The following is a 17,874-nucleotide window of genomic DNA, read 5'->3' as shown; positions in this document are numbered from 1 at the left end:
GAATATTTCTTCCACAAATAAGGGTACAGTAGTTTTATATCATAGTTTTAAATAACTGGTAGATTTCTATACTTCCAACACACTTTCTTTATCTCAAGTAAAGGCAGTATTACATCATAGAACTTTGGCTCTGAAGATCTAAATGTATCAGATACCTACCTATACAGCACTGCATGAGAAATATATGCTTCTGTTTTTTAATGAGTCCAGTTGAGTCTCTCTGATATCAAAGCATGTGGTAATAAATGCCTTGTCAAAAATGTATTTATCTTATTGGGGTTTCCCTAGTGGCTCAGTGGTAAAGAATCCACCTGTCAATGCGGGAGACAGGGGCTCGAGCCCTGAATCGGAAAGATCCCACATGCCGTGGAGCAACTGAACCCTTGTGCCACAACCGCTGAGCCTGCGCTCCAGAGCCCGGGAACCACAGCTGCTGAAGCCCACATGCCCTGGAGCCCGTGCTCTGCAACAAGAGAAGCCACCGCAACGAGAAGCCCGCGCGCCGCAGCTAGAGAGAAGCCCGCGCGCCGCAGCTAGAGAGGAGCCCGCGCAGCGACGAAGAGCCGGCACAGCCAAAACCAAACAAATGAAATTATTTTTTAAAAGATATATATATATTTATCTTATAATGGTCTTGTAGTTTACAACACTATCCTGGTTGTGGCGAGAAGGTGGCCAGGTCTCCGGGAGCCTGCGCTGGATCTAAAGCAGCCCACGCTCCTCCCAGTCACGGCAAAAGACACACTATCCAGAAGATGCTAGAGACTTGTCAAAACAGTATGGGCCCAGGGCGGGCATTTGGGGAAGGTCACTGACCTCTGGGCTGTAAAATTCAACGGACAGTTTTTTCAGTTCTCATTTGCTTTGGTCTCTTGGCAGTTCTCACTGACTCTTCCTTAAAAAGCCCTCTTTCCCTGGCCTTTAGTAACATCACGTTCACACCCAGTTTTTCTTTTCCGGGCTCAGGGACTCCTGCTGGGTTGTCCTTTTGTATCCAGAATGTAAGTTCTAGAATCCTTTGAACATTCAGGTTCAGGACACTCTCCAGACTTCAGCTATCACCTAATGACTCACATTCCCCGCCAAGCAGAGATCACAAACCGATGACCCTCAGTCTCATCGTTCTTAAGTTTATATACACTTTAGGGAGGCGTGGCCCTTTTTCCTCTCCCACAGTCCTCCTCTCTGCAAGTGTTTGAGTCAGCCCTTGTGTTGCTCAAGGTTCCTCCTGTTGCTCCCACAGTTCCTTGTCTCCCTAACAAACGCCCCTCGCTGGGCCCCACATTCCTCCTCCTTGTCCTCATCCTTCAAGCACAGCACAACTGGCACATCCCAGGTTAGCTCTCCAAGATTTTCCAGGCCAATGTCAGATCCCTCTTTTTTTTTTTTTTTAATCAAATTTACTTATTTTTGGCTGCACAGGGTCTTCATTGAGGCACACGGGCTTTCTCTCAGTTGCAGCAAGCGAGCATTACTCTCCATTGCAGAGTGGGGGTTCCTCTGCAAGAGAAGCCACCGTGACGAGAACCCGAGCACGGCAACTAGAGTAGCCCTCGCTCACCACAACTAGAGAAAAGCCCTCGCAGCAATGAAAACCCAGCATAGCCAACATTTTTAAAAACAAAATTTAAGTTGTATCACAATATACAAGAATGCATATTTTTTAATATAACGTTTCAATCGTAGAAATACATGCTGTCAACTGCTAGTTAGGGATGAAACTTTCCAATCTGTCTTCCTCCTTTCCCCAGGAAGGGATTATGATGAAGGGTGAGAGCTGAGACGCTTGAGAGGCCTTGCCTGTCCTGGAATCCAGAATCTTCTAATCACCAGCAGTGGCACATTTAACACATCACTTATTCTGATCTTCAATTTCCTCATATGTGAAACAGAGGTAATCACAATCCCTATTTCATAAAGTCATTTGAGTGTAAATTAAGGCCATGCCTGGGAAGCACTTGGCTAGTACAGTGAAGCACAGTGCCCAGATGTGTTCAGTTAGCGTTTATCATCATTATTGTCATCTTTATTATTGCAGATATGAATCTAGACATCCCTGTCTCTTCCTATAATGAAAGTGTTACATATAACCAGGGCCAGCTCAGAGTAGGGGAGGCTGACGGGTTTTCTGCCCTCTCCTATGGTGTGCTGATGAACAGTTAACATTCAGCTTTGGGCAAGGTTGGGGGTGGGGGCGATGCATGGAGAGCCATACTTTGTACTGTTTGCCATTTTCCATGTTGTAAATTCTCCCATTATGGCTGATTTTAAGCTGTCAATGTGAGTTCAGTGAACTCACATTGGGAAGAGTTATCAGAATTGAGAAGAATTGGGGAGAGTTATCAGAATCAGTTCTCAAGTCCTATGAGCCTGCTTCAACACACCCAAAAGAGAATTTATCATCTTTTCTGCTGCCTCTTTGTTCACTGCTGAAACTAGGATCTGATTCATCTCAGGCAGAGGACTAGACATACCTATCTGACAGGCTCCTTCAGAGGTAAGAGTTTATTTATGCCTGGAAGATAGAGGAAGTCTTCAGACCTGAAACCCAAAGCAGGGCTCAGACCCAGCTTGCCAGGGTGCTCATAGCAAATGACACTTGCTCATTTGTGATGTTCCCTTTGTCCCTGGTGGACCTTGCGTGTGAGTGTGGGTGTGGCCGCAGTCTAGGCTAATACACTGTTTTCTCTGGTCATGTGGCCATAATGCCTTCTTAAGAGCATAAGCACCTTACCTTTTTTTTTCCTTTATTATTTACTTTTATTTTTAGCTGTGCTAGGTCTTCATTGTTGCTCCTGGGCTTTTGCTAGTTGTGGCGAGTGGGGGCAATTCTCTAGTTGGCTTCTCATTGCAGTGGCTTCTCTTCTTGCAGAGCATGGCTCTAGAGTGCAGGCTCAGACACGTTTAGTTGCCCCAAGGCATATGGGATCTTCCCAGAACAGGGATCAAACCCATGTCCCCTGCATTGACAGGTGCATTTGTAACCACTGGATCACCAGGGAAGTCCCACCTTACTCATTTTTAACTTGTAGTATTTTGCATTGCACTCTTTCTATTGATCCTTAAGATGTTCAGGTAATCATTTTGTCATCTTTCCACAGTTTTATAGATACTTTCTGACGGCTGCATAATTCCATTAATACACCTAACTGTTGAGTTTATGAAAGGAAAAAGAACCAGGAGGCAAAAACCAGGAAAAGGAACATAGATGGAAGGGAAAAAAAAGAATCTAAAGAACTGAATATAGTCATAACTCTTGACAAGAAAAGCAAGTTGAGCTCTGAAAAATAACCATCAAACCTTACAATTAGGTTTCTAATGCTTTCAGGAAAAGAAGGTTCACCTCTGGACGAGGGACAGAGGTGGGTAGGAAGAGAGTAAAGTGCCTTACCTCATGTAGAAGGTGTAGTGGAGAAACCGAGGCTGGAGTGGTTCACTGACCTGCTCAGGGCCACACAGAGCAGATCGCCTAGGCCAGGCTTCACCCCACCATAGTCGGGAGTGAATGAGAATTAAGGAAGTGCATACAGGACGTATGAACAATTCTTTCTGGAAGCAGGATGGGGAAAGAAGAGAAAGAGCAATAACTAAATAGAGTATAGGGACACGTAATCATTGCTTTTTAATAATAAATATAGGCCTCACTGGGGCTTCCTAGGTGGCTCCAGTGGTAAAGAACCTGCCTGCCAATTCAGGAGATATAAGAGACATGGGTTTGATTCCTGGGTCAGTAAGATCCCTTGGAGGAAGGCATGGCAACCCATTTCAGTATTCTTGCCTGGAAAATTCCATGGATGGAGGAGCCTGGCAGGCTACAGACCATAGGGTCGCACGGAATTGAAGACGACTGAAGTGACTTAGCACACACAGCATGCATAGGGCTCACTTCCTCCTTAGTTGCATTGAAAAAGATCCCAGTGAGGGCAGAGCCAGAAGCAGACAGACCGCAGAACCCTAGACCCTGTCCTGGAAATGTGTCTGTATTGGAAATCTCACCCTGATTGTCTTTGCTCCATCAGAGCCTCCTTGGATCCATCCCTCCTTTGATAGCTGAGGCCCAGACGTGAGATGACAAAAGGCAAAGTCAAAGCCAGAAAGTTTAAATGGCTTTTCTCAAGGCAAGAGAAATGTTTCCTGACCTTGCCGGTCACAGAAACTATCCCAGACTCTCATTTAAATATACAGAACGTCAAGAGATTTGGATTCAGGTCTATGTTGGTGGAGGATGGGAGCGGGTAGCTGAAAGTAAAGTCAGTTATCCTTAAATTCTGGCAGTTTTGTGTATCACTGTACTCGCAAGTAACAAAGAGAAATAAGCACAGTAGCATAAATCCCCATGGTTCGGCTCACAAGAAAAGGCTTACTCATAAACATGCTCAGGGTCCTCACCCTGCCTCTGTGGTCTGATGCTATCTTGGCACATGCTGGCTTAATCTCCAGCCCAATCTGGGCACAACAGAGAGAGGTTCGTTGCCAAAATTATAAAGTGGCAGGAGAGGAGGGAAATGGGGCTTCATCTGTTCTTAATCTGTTTCGAACTGACTATTAGTTCCTAACCAGCACACCAATCCAGACAAGGCCCGTCCTTGCCTACCTTGGGTTTCCCTGGTTGCTCAGCAGGTAAAGAATCTGCCTGCAGTGCAGGAGACCCGGGTTTGATCCCTGGGTTGGGAAGATCCCCTGGAGAAGGAAATGGCAACCCACTCCAGTATTCTTACCTGGATAATACCTTGGACAGAGGAGCCCAGAAGGCTACAGGACAGGCGGTGATAAAGAGTTGGACACGACTGGGCAACTAATATCGCCTACCTCCTCCCCTTCTTCTCTGCCCCTCCAGCAGGCGCCTGGTGGTGGCAGCCGCCCCCTCCTACAGGCTTCTCAGTCTTCAGGAGGGTGACCCTACATCTTTGTTGGCCTGTGAGAGTCCCAACCTACTCCTAAGAGCCCGGAGTCCTCTCAGGTTTGGTGTCCGCCTTTATATTCAAAAGGGCCCCAGGGTGGATGATAAATTCCATGTTCATGCTGCCTGTGAACAGAGCAAGAACAAAAACACAAGTGCATGAAAGCAAGAAGGAGTCTGCTAACAGTTTACAATGACTTCCATTTATCAAGCAAATCACTCAGTCATCTCAATTAATCTTCACAGCCACCCCCATGAGGGAGCTCTGGGCACAGGGCTTTTTGCAGATGAGGAAAGTAACAGGGCTAAATGACTTAACCAGGGTCATCCAACTAGGAAGAGCAGAACTGGATTCAAACATCTATCTGTGTGACCCCAGCTTATGCTCTAAAAGGGGACTGCTTGCCTCCTCAGGCCATGTGGACACCCACCCACCGATTTCTGAACGTGTTAAGAAACAGAACTTTACCCAGAAAGTTGGTCGATTGGTTTCAGCACTAAAGGAGCTCTCTCAAGTTTCCTATTTTCCATCTTACACTTGCAAGTAGAAATCTATTTCTGCAGCTGTGTGTATGATTCAGCTCCTGTTTCTGTAACCTAATTTGAGAGAACACGTCCAAAAGCAGCAATGACATCCACAAAAGCACAGTTTGACTCAAGTGGACCCAACCAATTTGCAAATGGAAAATAACACTGAAGAATAAGCTTTACATCACAAACGTGGCTGCTTCAAGTCATCCTTCGTGAAACTAAAGATGTAAGTGTAACCCAGAAAATGGTTCAAAATCTTTGCTTTACATGTGCGTAGTTTAATCTTATAAACCAGTTGCTCTCCCAGAAAAGACAACTTAAACTTGCACCCTTTGCTTTCACCTCCAGATTGCCTGCAGTTTTCCTTTCTTTTTTCCTTTTAAAAAAAAATGGGTATTTTTTTCATTTTCAATTCCAAAGCACTGCCTTTTAAAATATACACGTATATACTTATTTATTTGGCTGCACCAGGTCATAGTTGTGGCATGTGGGTTCTTGTTCCCAGACCAAGGATCAAACCCAGGCCCCCTGCATGGGGAGCTCCGAGTCTTAGCCACTGAGCCACCAGGGAAGTCCCAGCAAAAGCATTGCCTTAATGCATTTTCTTTGAAAAATAACAGATGAACTTCGATCAGTACCCCAATTTCAGACCTGTACCTTGTACATTGTTACTGGTTTGTTGTAGTCCTTCTGTTTTCCTATCCACTATCCGCTGGCCTACATATTTTTTTTTTTTAATTAAAGTTTGGTTGAGTTATAATATCGTGTTAGCTTCAGGTGTACAGCATGCTGCTGCTGTTGCTAAGTCGCTTCAGTCGTGTCCGACTCTGTGCGACTCCATAGACGGCAGCCCACCAGGCTCCTTCGTCCCTGGGATTCTCTAGGCAAGAACACTGGAGTGGGTTGCCAGGTGTACAGCATAGTGTTTTGGTATTTTTGCAGATTATGCTCCATTATAGGTTATTACAAGATAATGCATATCATCCTACATATTTCCTTGATTATTGTAAGCTCTGGACAGAAACAATTCACCCAGCGTTTAGAATAGTGCCTGGCATGTATGTAGTGCATGCTAAGTCGCTTCAGTCATGTCTGACTCTTTGCGACCCTATGGACTGTAACCTGCTAGATTCCTCTGTCCAAGGGATTCTCCAGGCAAGAATATGGGAGTGGTTTGTTATGCCCCTCTACAGGGGATCTTCCTGACCCAGGGGTCAAACCGATGTCTCCCATGGCTCCTGCATTGCAGGCTGATTCCTTACTGTTGAGCAACCAGGGAAGCCCTCAATAATTCTTCGTTAATTAAATAAGACTTTGCACAAGGCAACCAGGAACCGGATCATGTAGGGCCTTGTAAGTCCTCCACTTTATCTAAAATGTGAAGGACAAGTCATTGGAGAGTATATGCTCTGACTTACAGTTTAAAAAAATTACTCTAGGACATCCCTGGTGGTCCAGTGGTTAAGACTTTGAGCTTCCAGTGCAGAGGGCATGGGTTAGATCCCTGGTTGGGGAGCTGGGGAACTAAGATCCCGAATGCCATGGGGTGTGGCCAAAAAATAAAAATAAAATAAATTAATTAAAAAGACCATGCTGGCTGTAGTGTGGAAGAAAGATTATAACGGGTAAGAGTGGCCTAGGGGTAGTCAGAGGCTAATACAACATCCAAGCAAGAAAGATAATGAGGACTTGAGTTAGGGTGAAAAAAAGGTCAGATTTTTAGATATATTTTGGTGTTACAGATGGCAGAACTTGTTAATAATGAGGGTCTGGGGGAGGGGAGAGGAACTGAGGATAACATCTAGGTTTTTGGCCTCAATACTTAATCTTCCTGAGCCTGTTTCCTCTTCTGTAATGTGAGGATAATTAGAGCATCTCTGTGTTGGGATTACTGTGAAAAAAAATAGAGGATGTTGATGGCTCACACAGCATTTGGTAAACCCTCAGTAAATGTTAGCTCTTTTATTGCCTTAAAGATAAGCATTTCCTAGGACTGTAAAAATATCCACCCCACAGAGACTGAGGGGAAAAAAAATTGTTTTGTAGAGTGTACCCTCCCCTCCCAAGAGACAGATATTTATTTAACAGAATACTTAGCATTAGTGTTGGAACAGTTTACTTGCACACAGATACCCAGAAGAATTCCTCATATCTCAAACGGCTCATAATTCTCCTTTAAGCAGTGCTGTCCATTTAATATTTAGCAGAAAGAGTAAATAAAAGGTGAAATTACAAACCTCTGCTGATTAAAAAATCAATCGAAATGTAAGAAAAAGTACATCTGAAATAATAGTGATTAAAAAGAAAACAACTATTTGCTGCATTTTAATACACCAGGAACTAAAATACCACACTGTCTGGTTCAGTACAGGACACCTGGCAACCCTCTTTGTCAGTTGTAACTTTCTGCAAAGCCAACAACCAACTCTTTTTGGCTGCATTGGCCTGTCCTTATTTCCCCCTGGAAAACTGTTATAAACTTAGCACAGATAACATTTTGCCTCAGTACAATTAGCAGCTTCTCTCAATGGGTCACCTGGCTTGGCAAGTGCTTGTGTGGGGTAATCCAGTATCTTCTTTCAAAGCCTCCCAATGGTGGCCTCCAGGTAACATGTGAAAAGCTATCTGTGGGGAATTTAGTGGTTCCTTCATGCTCCTCAGGGACTTTCCTGCAAGCATCTTCTTCTGCCTCAGCTGATCTCCCTGATTATTGGTTATCTAAGCCCTCCACCCAACTAGAGACCAGCCTTTCTTCTTCGCAGACAGCCTCTCAGCCCTGCCCCCTCACAGCCAAGGCCTTTTAGGGACCCTTTTCTCTTCCTGAAGATCTCCACTCAGTCCTCTCCTCAGGTGAGACCCTAGGACACTTCTTCCAAGGCTGTTTTCCTGCTTTATTGACTACTCCAAAGCCTTTCACTGTGTGGATCACAACAAACTGTGGCCAATTTTTAAACAGATGGAAATACCAGACCACCTTCTCTGCCTTCTGAGAAAACTGTATGCAGATCAAGAAGCAACAGTTAGAACTGGACATGGAACAACAGACTGGTTCCAAATCGGGAAAGGAGTAGGTCAAGGCTGTATATTGTCACCCTGTTTATTTGACTTATATGCAGAATACAGCATGAGAAATGCTGGGCTGGATGAAACACATGCTGGAATCAAGACTGCTTGGAGAAATATCAATAACCTCAGATACGCAGATGATACCACCCTTATGGCAGAAAACGAACAGGAATAAAAGAGTCTCTTGTTGAAGGTGAAAGAGGAGAGTGAAAAAGCTGGCTTAAAACTCAGCATTCAGAAAACTAAGATCATGGCATCTGGTCCTATCACTACCTGACAAATAGATGGGGAAACAAAGGAAACAGTGACAGACTTTTTTTTTTGGTTCCAAAATCACTGCAGATGGTGACTGCAGCCATGAAATTAAAAGACGCTTGCTCCTTGGAAGGAAAGTTATGACCATTCTCAACAGCATATTAAAAAGCTGAGACATTACTTTGCCAACAAAGGTCCATCTAGTCCAAGTTATGGTTTTTCCAGTAGTCATGTATGGATGTGAGAGTCGGGCTATAAAGAAAGCTGAGTGCTGAAGAATTGATGCTTTTGAACTGTAGTGTTGGAGAAGACTCTTGAGAGTCCTTTGGACTGCAAGGAGATCCAAGCAGTCCATCCTAAAGGAATTCAGTCCTGAATATTCATTGGAAGGACTGATGCTGAAGCTGAAACTCCAATACTTTGGTCACCTGATACGAAAAACTGACTCACTGGAAAAGACCCTGATGCTGGGGAAGATTAAAGGCAGGAGGAGAAGGGGACAACAGAGGATGAGATGGCTGGATGTCATCACCAACTCGATGGACATGAGTTTGAGCAAGCTCCGGGAGTTGATGATGGACAGGGAAGCCTGGCATGCTGCGGTCCATGGGGTCGCAAAGAATCAGACACAACTGAGCAACTGAACTGAACTGTTTTCTTGCTATCCTTCTCCCCAACTAGGGGGAGCTGCCTCTTCTGTACTCTTGGAGCTGCTTTGATCTGTCCAGTGACAGCCCCTGAGAGCTGGGCCTGACTGACCCAGCTTGGCCTTCGGCTGGATCCTAGTGGCCTCTCACGGGGCAGGGACCCCCCCTACTTCTAGTGACTGACCCTGGAGTCCAGACATACCACATGGGCTGGACAGACTATCCTTGATCATCTTTCCTGCCAGCCACTCCCTGCAGCACCCCCAGACAAGCAGAATACAACAGTGGCTGGCTCAGATCACTCAGGAACAGGGGAGGAAGCTGATGAAGAATCAGCTTCAGAAAGAAAGTTGTGGTTCCTCCAAAACAGCAGACGACAAGGGGGCAGTTATATTTAAAGTGCTCCAAGCACATGATTCTCTGAAGATTTGGGCATTTGAATTTGGGATTTCTGTTTTGGGTTTTTTTATTGTTTGTTTGCTTTTTCAGCCGCGGCACACGGCATGTGAAATCTTAGTTTCCCTGACCAGGGATGGAACCTGCGCTCCTGACAGTGGAGGCCCAAAGTCCTAACCACTGAACCACCAGGGAATTCCTGGGGCTGTTTTTTAGTTTTCCAAAATGAGAAAAAAAATATTGTCAGATGACTTTTCTGCACCCTGGAAACCAGAGCCTCACCTGGAATCATAATGTAAAGCTTCAGACTCAATCTGGTGGACAGGTTCACCACTCACACATTCTTTCTCACATCTTTATCATTTATTACCTGATAGATTTTCCCTAAAAAAGATATTATTAAAGGCCAACCTCAAACCTTTTAAAAAGTACCTATGAAATGTGATCTACATTCATGATTAAGATAGTGTTTTCAAAATTTTATGAATTTTATTTAACAATTATAGTACTTTTTTATGTACCAAGTATAATCCTAAGAGCTTTACAAAGTTAACCTATTTAATCCTTAAACTAATGAAACATTTACTATTATTAACCTCATTTGTAGGTGAGAAAATTAAGTCACAGAGAGGTTAAGTAACTTACACAAGGTCACACAGCTAATAAGTGACAGAACCAAGAAGTCAAACCCAGTGACATTGTGTGCTGAGGTCACTAGGCTATGCTGCCTCTATAAAGGGCCTGAAAAATAGATAGATAGATGTCCTGTGCTGTGCTGTGGTTAGTCAGTCATGTCTGACTCTTTGTGACCCCGTGAACTGTAGCCTGCCAGGCTCCCCTGTCCAGGGGATGTCCCAGGCAAGAACACTGGAATGAGTTACCCTGTCCTCCTCCAGGGGATCAAACCCAGGTCTCCTGCATTGCAGGCAGAGATAGATAGATTTTTAATATATATTTATCATATATAAAATATATACTGTGTGCTCAGTAGCTCAGTCATGTCCGACTCTTTGCAACCCCGCAGACTGTAACCCACCAGGCTCCTCTGTTCATGGAAGTTTCCAATGGAATGGGTTGCCATTTCCTACTCCAGGGGATCTTCCTGACCCAGGGATCGAACGCACATCTCCTGCATCTCCTGCATTGGCAGGCAGATTCTTTACCACTGAGACACCTGGGAAGCCCCGTAAAATATATACTATATGCATATATTTTTGTGTGTAAATGTTATATTTTATACAGGGACATATGTATATGTGTGTGTGTGTATGTATATATGAGAGAGAGCAGGATTGTAACTGCAGTTTTCCATATGGCCCTCTTTGGGGGTGTTTTCAAAGCATGGCTAAAACCCAGAAAAGCTCTATATAATTTTTCTGTAGCTACATCCTCTTGAGGAGGCTAGAGGACTGGATTCATAAATGTCGGCTTCTCCTCTGACAAATGAGGTAGCTAAATCAGAAGAAATAGTTTGTCAAGTGAGTGTAAGAAGCGTCCGAATGCAAAATAATTATTTCCTAGAAGGCTGACCAGGTAATTTTCCTCTTTAGATCTGACTCTGGGAGGTGTCCTGACTCAGTATTGAGTAAGCTAACTCCGGACTCTTCTTGTGCCTTTTGGACTAAATATAATGCGAGTTTGTTCTGTTCAATAGTTCATATTCTAATACTTATGTGCAGGTGTAAGTTTAAATTTCTAGGGTCTCACGCCTGCGGATTCACCAAAAAGGTAACGCTCAAGTAAACAAGTGGGGCGTTCTAGCTACTGGTGCAACTGCGCCCCCTGCCGGCGCTTGGCCGGCAAGCCGGCCTCATCAGGGGGCCTCTCCCTCTCCCCCCAGCACAGCGCAAACTTTTAGCCCTTCCCCTCTTTTGCAGCTTTCCAACCAAGCCAAACTGGCTTAGCGCTGCCCTGAGCTAAGCACAAGTGCACTTAGCCCTGAGCATCGAAGGTAAATCAAAGCCTCGCAGCCTTAAAGTATCTCACGGTCTATCGGGGCACACCCGAAGCAGCCCATTAGAATGCAGCTGCAGCCAGCCTCGTGTCCCATACGTTTGCAACCACAAGTGGCACGCCAGAGCCTGAACCAAACAGCATAGTACAATGCCCTTTTGTTGGAAAGGAGGACTGTGACTCACCCCATCATTTTCTGTGTGCGCAGAAACCACGGCCTGCACAGGAGCGACCGGGCCAATCGGTCGGTGCTTCGCTGAAGCCCCAGGTTACCTGGAAGCTGTCCCGATAGCGAGCTCTCCAGGGTGGGCGCCAGAGGGACTGCACAGAAAACTCACGATTAAGGTTAACAGGGGCCAGGAGGAGATCTATGCATTCGGATATTAAATTAATAAGTAACAAGTGCATTAAAAATGTGACCAAGACCTCTGATGCATTAGTAACAAAATGCTAGCTTAGCTTCCCAACTAGACTTTGTTGGATTTTTTTAAAAACAGAATTTTATCTGTTTGTGTTTTTCAAACTAGGCCAAGAGGCCTCCTCGATTTCTAAAATACAAAAATTGTTTCTGTTCCTCTTCTCAAACCAAATCAAACTCTGGACACACCCAGCAGCTCACTGTGTCTTTTAGTTAACTCTCTGTCGCCTTTCACTTTAGAGAAAGTTCTGCTGGTAACAAAACCTGCTATACTAGTCAAGAGGGAAAAGGACTTGAAGGAAAAGGAAGAACATGTTTTTAATAATTGTCCTCAAAACATATGAGGATAAGAAGTAAAAGAAGTGGAGAAATATGCCACTCCATGCAGGAGTCACTCTGGACAAGTGTTTCCGAGCTATGGCCTATAGGTCAGCCATCATGGCAACCAAAGAAGAATGTAATTACAAATGAGGACCTGTGAGGAATCTCTAAGACGGTTCCCACAAAGGATACAGTGGAAAAAAAAAAAAATCTGTGCAAACGAAGAAAGGCAACACTGGAACCTCATGAGAGCAGAGAAGAAGAAAAAGGTGAAAAGGGAAAGAGAATGAGGTGGGAAGCAGAGAGAAGGGGTGACTGTGAGGAGCCACAGGCAGGCTGCATCAGGGTGAACATCTCACATTTATAATTTAATATAAGTAATGCGTGGCTTTGTAAAAAAGCAGGCAAGGAAAGAAGAACTTCAGTGTCCTCATATACATACACATAGAGTCAACATGTGAAAATGCAGACGATGCAGAAGAGCATAATGTAGAAGTGAAAGTCTCTCCCCCACCAACAAACAGCTATTAATGGGAGAGCAGAGGTGTGAGGGGTCGGGACAGGCCGGAGGCCAGGCAGCCCTGAGACAGCAGCTAGAGGCCAGCCCTGGACATTGTGGTTTAGACCGAAGGTTTTCAGCTAATGGCTTCACGGGAAGCCGTTACACAGGCTTCCCCCACCCCTAAAAATCCTCACCTAATTCTCAGCAAATGTAAGAGCTGTGGCCAAAAACAACAGCCACCTCCCTATTTGATTTAATCAGAAAAACAAATAAACAAACACAACACCTCTATTTTTATGCATGCCTGATATGTTAAGAATGTACCTGTAGCAAATTTGAACAGAGAGCATTAAGCTTTGTTATGTACTTAAACCGAGTGAAAGTGTGTGTGACAAACATACAGATGTCACTCTCAGGACCTGGGTCAGGTGGTGTGTGGTAGTAAAAGCCGGCCAGTTACGTCATATTTATATCTCTGTCCTCTGTCCTAATTCACATGAGGTGACTGTGACAATAAAGATGAGGCTGGAGAGGAGGAGGTGGTGGAGTAATGTCTTATGCCTGGTGATAAATGAAAATGCTGAATTTCCACAGGTATGTTAGGATTTTCACACATCCCATAGAGAGGTTAAGATAGCATTTTCTCGTATAGTGTTAACATAAAATAGTTAATCCCGAACAACGATGAACATATTCCCTATTAAAGAAATAACAATAATACTATTTATGTAATAAATCATGGATAATAGATATTTATCAGAAACAGAGTCTCCTTTATACAGTTATAAATGAGTTCTAGTTGTTATTTTAATAATAATCCTTTATATAATACTTTTTTATGTTTTCTTAATTTTTATTTTTACTTTATTTTACTTTACAATACTATATTGGTTTTGCCATACATACATAATAATTCTTTATGAATTATTAAAGTACCAGTTTGACCTTTACCTGGAATATCTAGCAAAGTTAGGACTTGAATAGTCCTCACTGTATTGTACACACTGTATCTCTGTATACTTTCAGAGGCTTTCCCGATGGCTCCCCCAATTGTAGGCAGATGGTAAAGAATCTTCTACAGTGCAGGAGACACAGGAGACACGAGTTAGATAAGAAGAGCCCCTGGAGGGAGGAATGGCATCCCACTCCTGTGTTCCCTGCCTGAGTAATCCCATGGACAGATGAACCTGATGGGCTACAGTCGATGGAGTCACAGAGAGTCAGGCCCAACTGGACACATGGCACTTAGCTTGTTAGTTGGTTGATTTATAGCCTGCTTTGTTGAACAGGAGATTTAAGGTTGCCCAGTGCCTTTCACATCAGACGTGCTAAATAGTCTCCAACTGCATGCTATTAGGCTGTATATACGTATATATATCACCAATGCAATGAACGTGAACTTGGGCAAACTCCGGGAGATGGTGAGGGACAGGGAAGCCTGGCACGCTGAAGTCCATGGGGCTGCAAAGGTCAGACATGACTGGCTGACTGAACAACCACAAGTATATACAAAAAATATATGCCAATTAGAGTGATCATAATGTTAGATGACTACATTTGAATAATATTAAATACTAAAACACATGGTAACTGAAACGGTTTCTCTCTGTCTCACACACACACACACACACACACACACACCCCTTGTTTTTAACCCCATAGCTGTTCTGAACAAAAACAGAAGAAAAATGCAGAAAATATAAAGCCACGCTGGAGTGGGTCCTAAGCAGTGAGCTCTTTGGGGTCCCTAGCAGAGACATACATTCCAGTCTGTTCACAGTCATCCAGAGTAAGACAGCAGAACAGGGATGTGAAGACTTGAGAAGACTTAGTCTTCTCAGCATCATCCTTTCAAAGAGCTATCATCAGACTCCTTTTGATTCTAAAGGGAAAAGGATAATAACACTGTTCTTCTTAGGGAGCTAATTCTCTCTGGCTGAAGTAGTCAAACCACATAGCTCTTTCTGTTTATTTACAGTGTTGTAATTGTATAACAGGATAGAAGTACCAATGCATTCAATAGATAAAATACTCTTTATTTAAAATAAGAGAGGATTTCCTGGGGGAAGCATAAAATTAAGAATGGTATGATAATTTTGTAAATTATCCAGGTGTAATTACCAACCAATAAAAATAAAATATCTCATAATACTCATAGTTTTCACTAGATATTGGTTTATAAGTCATGGTTCTATTGTTTACCTTGTCACAACAAAGTCCTTAAAACCAATATTCTTTATTTGTTGATATGTACTAGGTGGAAATCTTTATAATCCTGGGATTTTACGTGCAAAAAGCTGCCCAGATAGTCCCCAGCTCTGGGTGTGCAGTGCGTATGGGCCGTGGGAGCATCCTTGTGATGCACGGGCCTAGGTTGGCTGGATCTTTCCCAAAGGACCCTGAAATAACATAGCTAAAAGTGGAGAAATAGAAGCTAAGATCTCAGCTGATAAGATGAGCCTTGCATGAGGTCAGAGGACAAGTAGTCATCAGTAAGAGAACAGTAGTGATTAGAACCAGAAGTTGAGAAAAAGAACAAGGCTTTATGAGGGCTAAATCAGCTAAAACAGTTCAAAACTAAGGCTCTGAAGGACAAAGAGTGAAAGAATATTCCCCATCCCCTGTTTTTAGTCACTGGTTTGGGGATGATTTAGGGGGTTCCCAGGTGGTGCTAGTGGTGAAGAACCTGCCTGCCAGTGCAGGAGACATAAGAGATTCGAGTTCAATTCCTGGGTCTGAAATATCCCTGGAGAAGGGCAGGGCAACCCACTCCAGTATTCTTGCCTGGAGAATCCCACGGACAGAGAAGCCTGATGGGCTAGAGTCCATAGGGTTGCAAAGAGTAAGACACGACTAAAGTGACTTAGCGCACATGCAAGCATTACTGATTTAAATTTACACTGAGAAATTCATGGCCACAAGCAACCAAAATGATGATGATGATGGTGGTGGTGGCATGAATGGTGTATTTTCTCCCCGAGTTCCAGACGTGTGTTGCAACAGCTCAAGAGTTGGTTGCTTTTCTGGTTTGATTGAGAAGTCACTGTCACAAGCATCAGAAAAACTCAAAATAGTGCATTCTCTCCACGGGCCTACATGGGAATTAGAAGGTAGCCCGATGAACAAGGAATCCCATGGCATAAGGTGATGATAGTTTAAGGGTCCATCTCTCTGTTGGAGTATCTTACTCCCCCACGGCATCTGCATTAGAGCTGGCTTTGCCACTGGGACCAGAAATGCTGGCTGTTAGTCTTTTGGGATCTAAAGCTGTGAAAAAGGGAGAATCGAGGGGACTAGGAATTGTTTCTGCATTCTAGGGAATGTGGAAGATTTTGCAGTTTCTTTTTTGTAAATTGGAAATATGACACCACCACCACCATCACCCTCCCCTCCCCTCACCAAAAACAAAAACAGAAACCTCCTAGGCTCTAGGAATGGAGTCTTGTAGTCCTCAATGGATAATATGGTCCTGTCAGTTTTAGCCTCAGCCAGAGATGAAGGAACTAGCATTTCTGATAGAATTAAGAGATCGAAGATACTGTTTACTGAAAATAAACCATGGATGGAAGAGTCAGGGAAACAGGGACAAAACTGTATCCTCAGCACCTGAACAGGGCCTGGTTCACAGAAGGTGAAGATAAGCATTTGAAAACGAATAAACAAATAGATAAACCAGAAAACCAAAATACAGGTAACTAGTTTTAAGTAATAAAAGCCCTGAGAGATCAGAATCCAGGAAATTAAATTCAGTCTAAAAGGCTATCGAGCCCAGAAATCAGAATACAGGTCTAATCAGAACAGTGGCTTCTTTTGCATTTCCTGCTGATCTAGGATGAAACTACATTTCTAGATTTTTTTCCCCAAACATTTTATTATGAACATTTACAGCAAAGTTGAGAGAATTTTATAGTGAATACTGTGTAATTACTACCTGGATTCTACCATTAATATTTTACTATACATGGGTTTTTTCAGTTCAGTTCAGTCACTGAGTCATGTCTGACTCTTTTCTACCCCAGGGACTGCAGCACACCAGGCCTCCCTGTCCATCACCAACTCCCGGAGCTCACTCAAACTCATGTCCATTGAGTCGGTGATGCCATCCAGCCATCTCATCCTCTGTCGTCCCCTTCTCCTCCTGCCTTCAATCTTTCCCAGAATCAGGGTCTTTTCAAATCAGTCAGTTCTCCGCATGAGGTGGCCAAAGTATTAGAGTTTCAGCTTCAGCATCAGTCCTTCCAATGAATATTCAGGACTGAATTCCTTTAGCATGGATTGGTTGGATCTCCTTGCAGTCCAAGGGACTCTCAAGAGTCTTCTCCAACACCACAGTTCAAAAGCATCAATTCTTCAGTGCTCAGCTTTCTTTATAGTCCAACTCTCACATCCACACATGACCACTGGAAAAACCATAGCTTGGACTAGATGGACCTTTGTTGGCAAAGTAATGTCTCTGCTTTTGAATATACTGTCTAGATTGGTCATAACTTTCCTTCCAAGGAGCAAGCATCTTTTAATTTCATGGCTGCAGTCACCATCTGCGGTGATTTTGGAGCCCCCAAAAATAAAGTCTGTCATTGTTTCCACTGTTTCCCCATCTATTTGCCGTGAAGTGATGGGACCAGATGCCATGATCTTCGTTTTCTGAATGTTAAGTTTTAAGCCAACTTTTTCACTCTCCTCTTTCACTTTCATCAAGAGGCTCTTTAGTTCTTCTTCGCTTTTTCAATCCTAATTCATTCATTTATGTATTTTTGGCTGTGCTGGATCTTCGTTGCTGCGCACAAGCTTTTCTCTAGTTGCTGAGAGTGCTCTCTAGTTGAGGTGCTTGGGCTTCTCACTGCAGTGGCTTCCCTTGTTGCAGGGCTCGGGCCCTAGGGCTTGG

Source organism: Budorcas taxicolor, chromosome 12 (genome assembly GCF_023091745.1).
Source record: "Budorcas taxicolor isolate Tak-1 chromosome 12, Takin1.1, whole genome shotgun sequence".
Taxonomy (NCBI): domain Eukaryota; kingdom Metazoa; phylum Chordata; class Mammalia; order Artiodactyla; family Bovidae; genus Budorcas; species Budorcas taxicolor.
The sequence above is the reverse complement of the archived record's forward strand: the minus strand, read 5'-3'. Positions refer to the sequence as shown.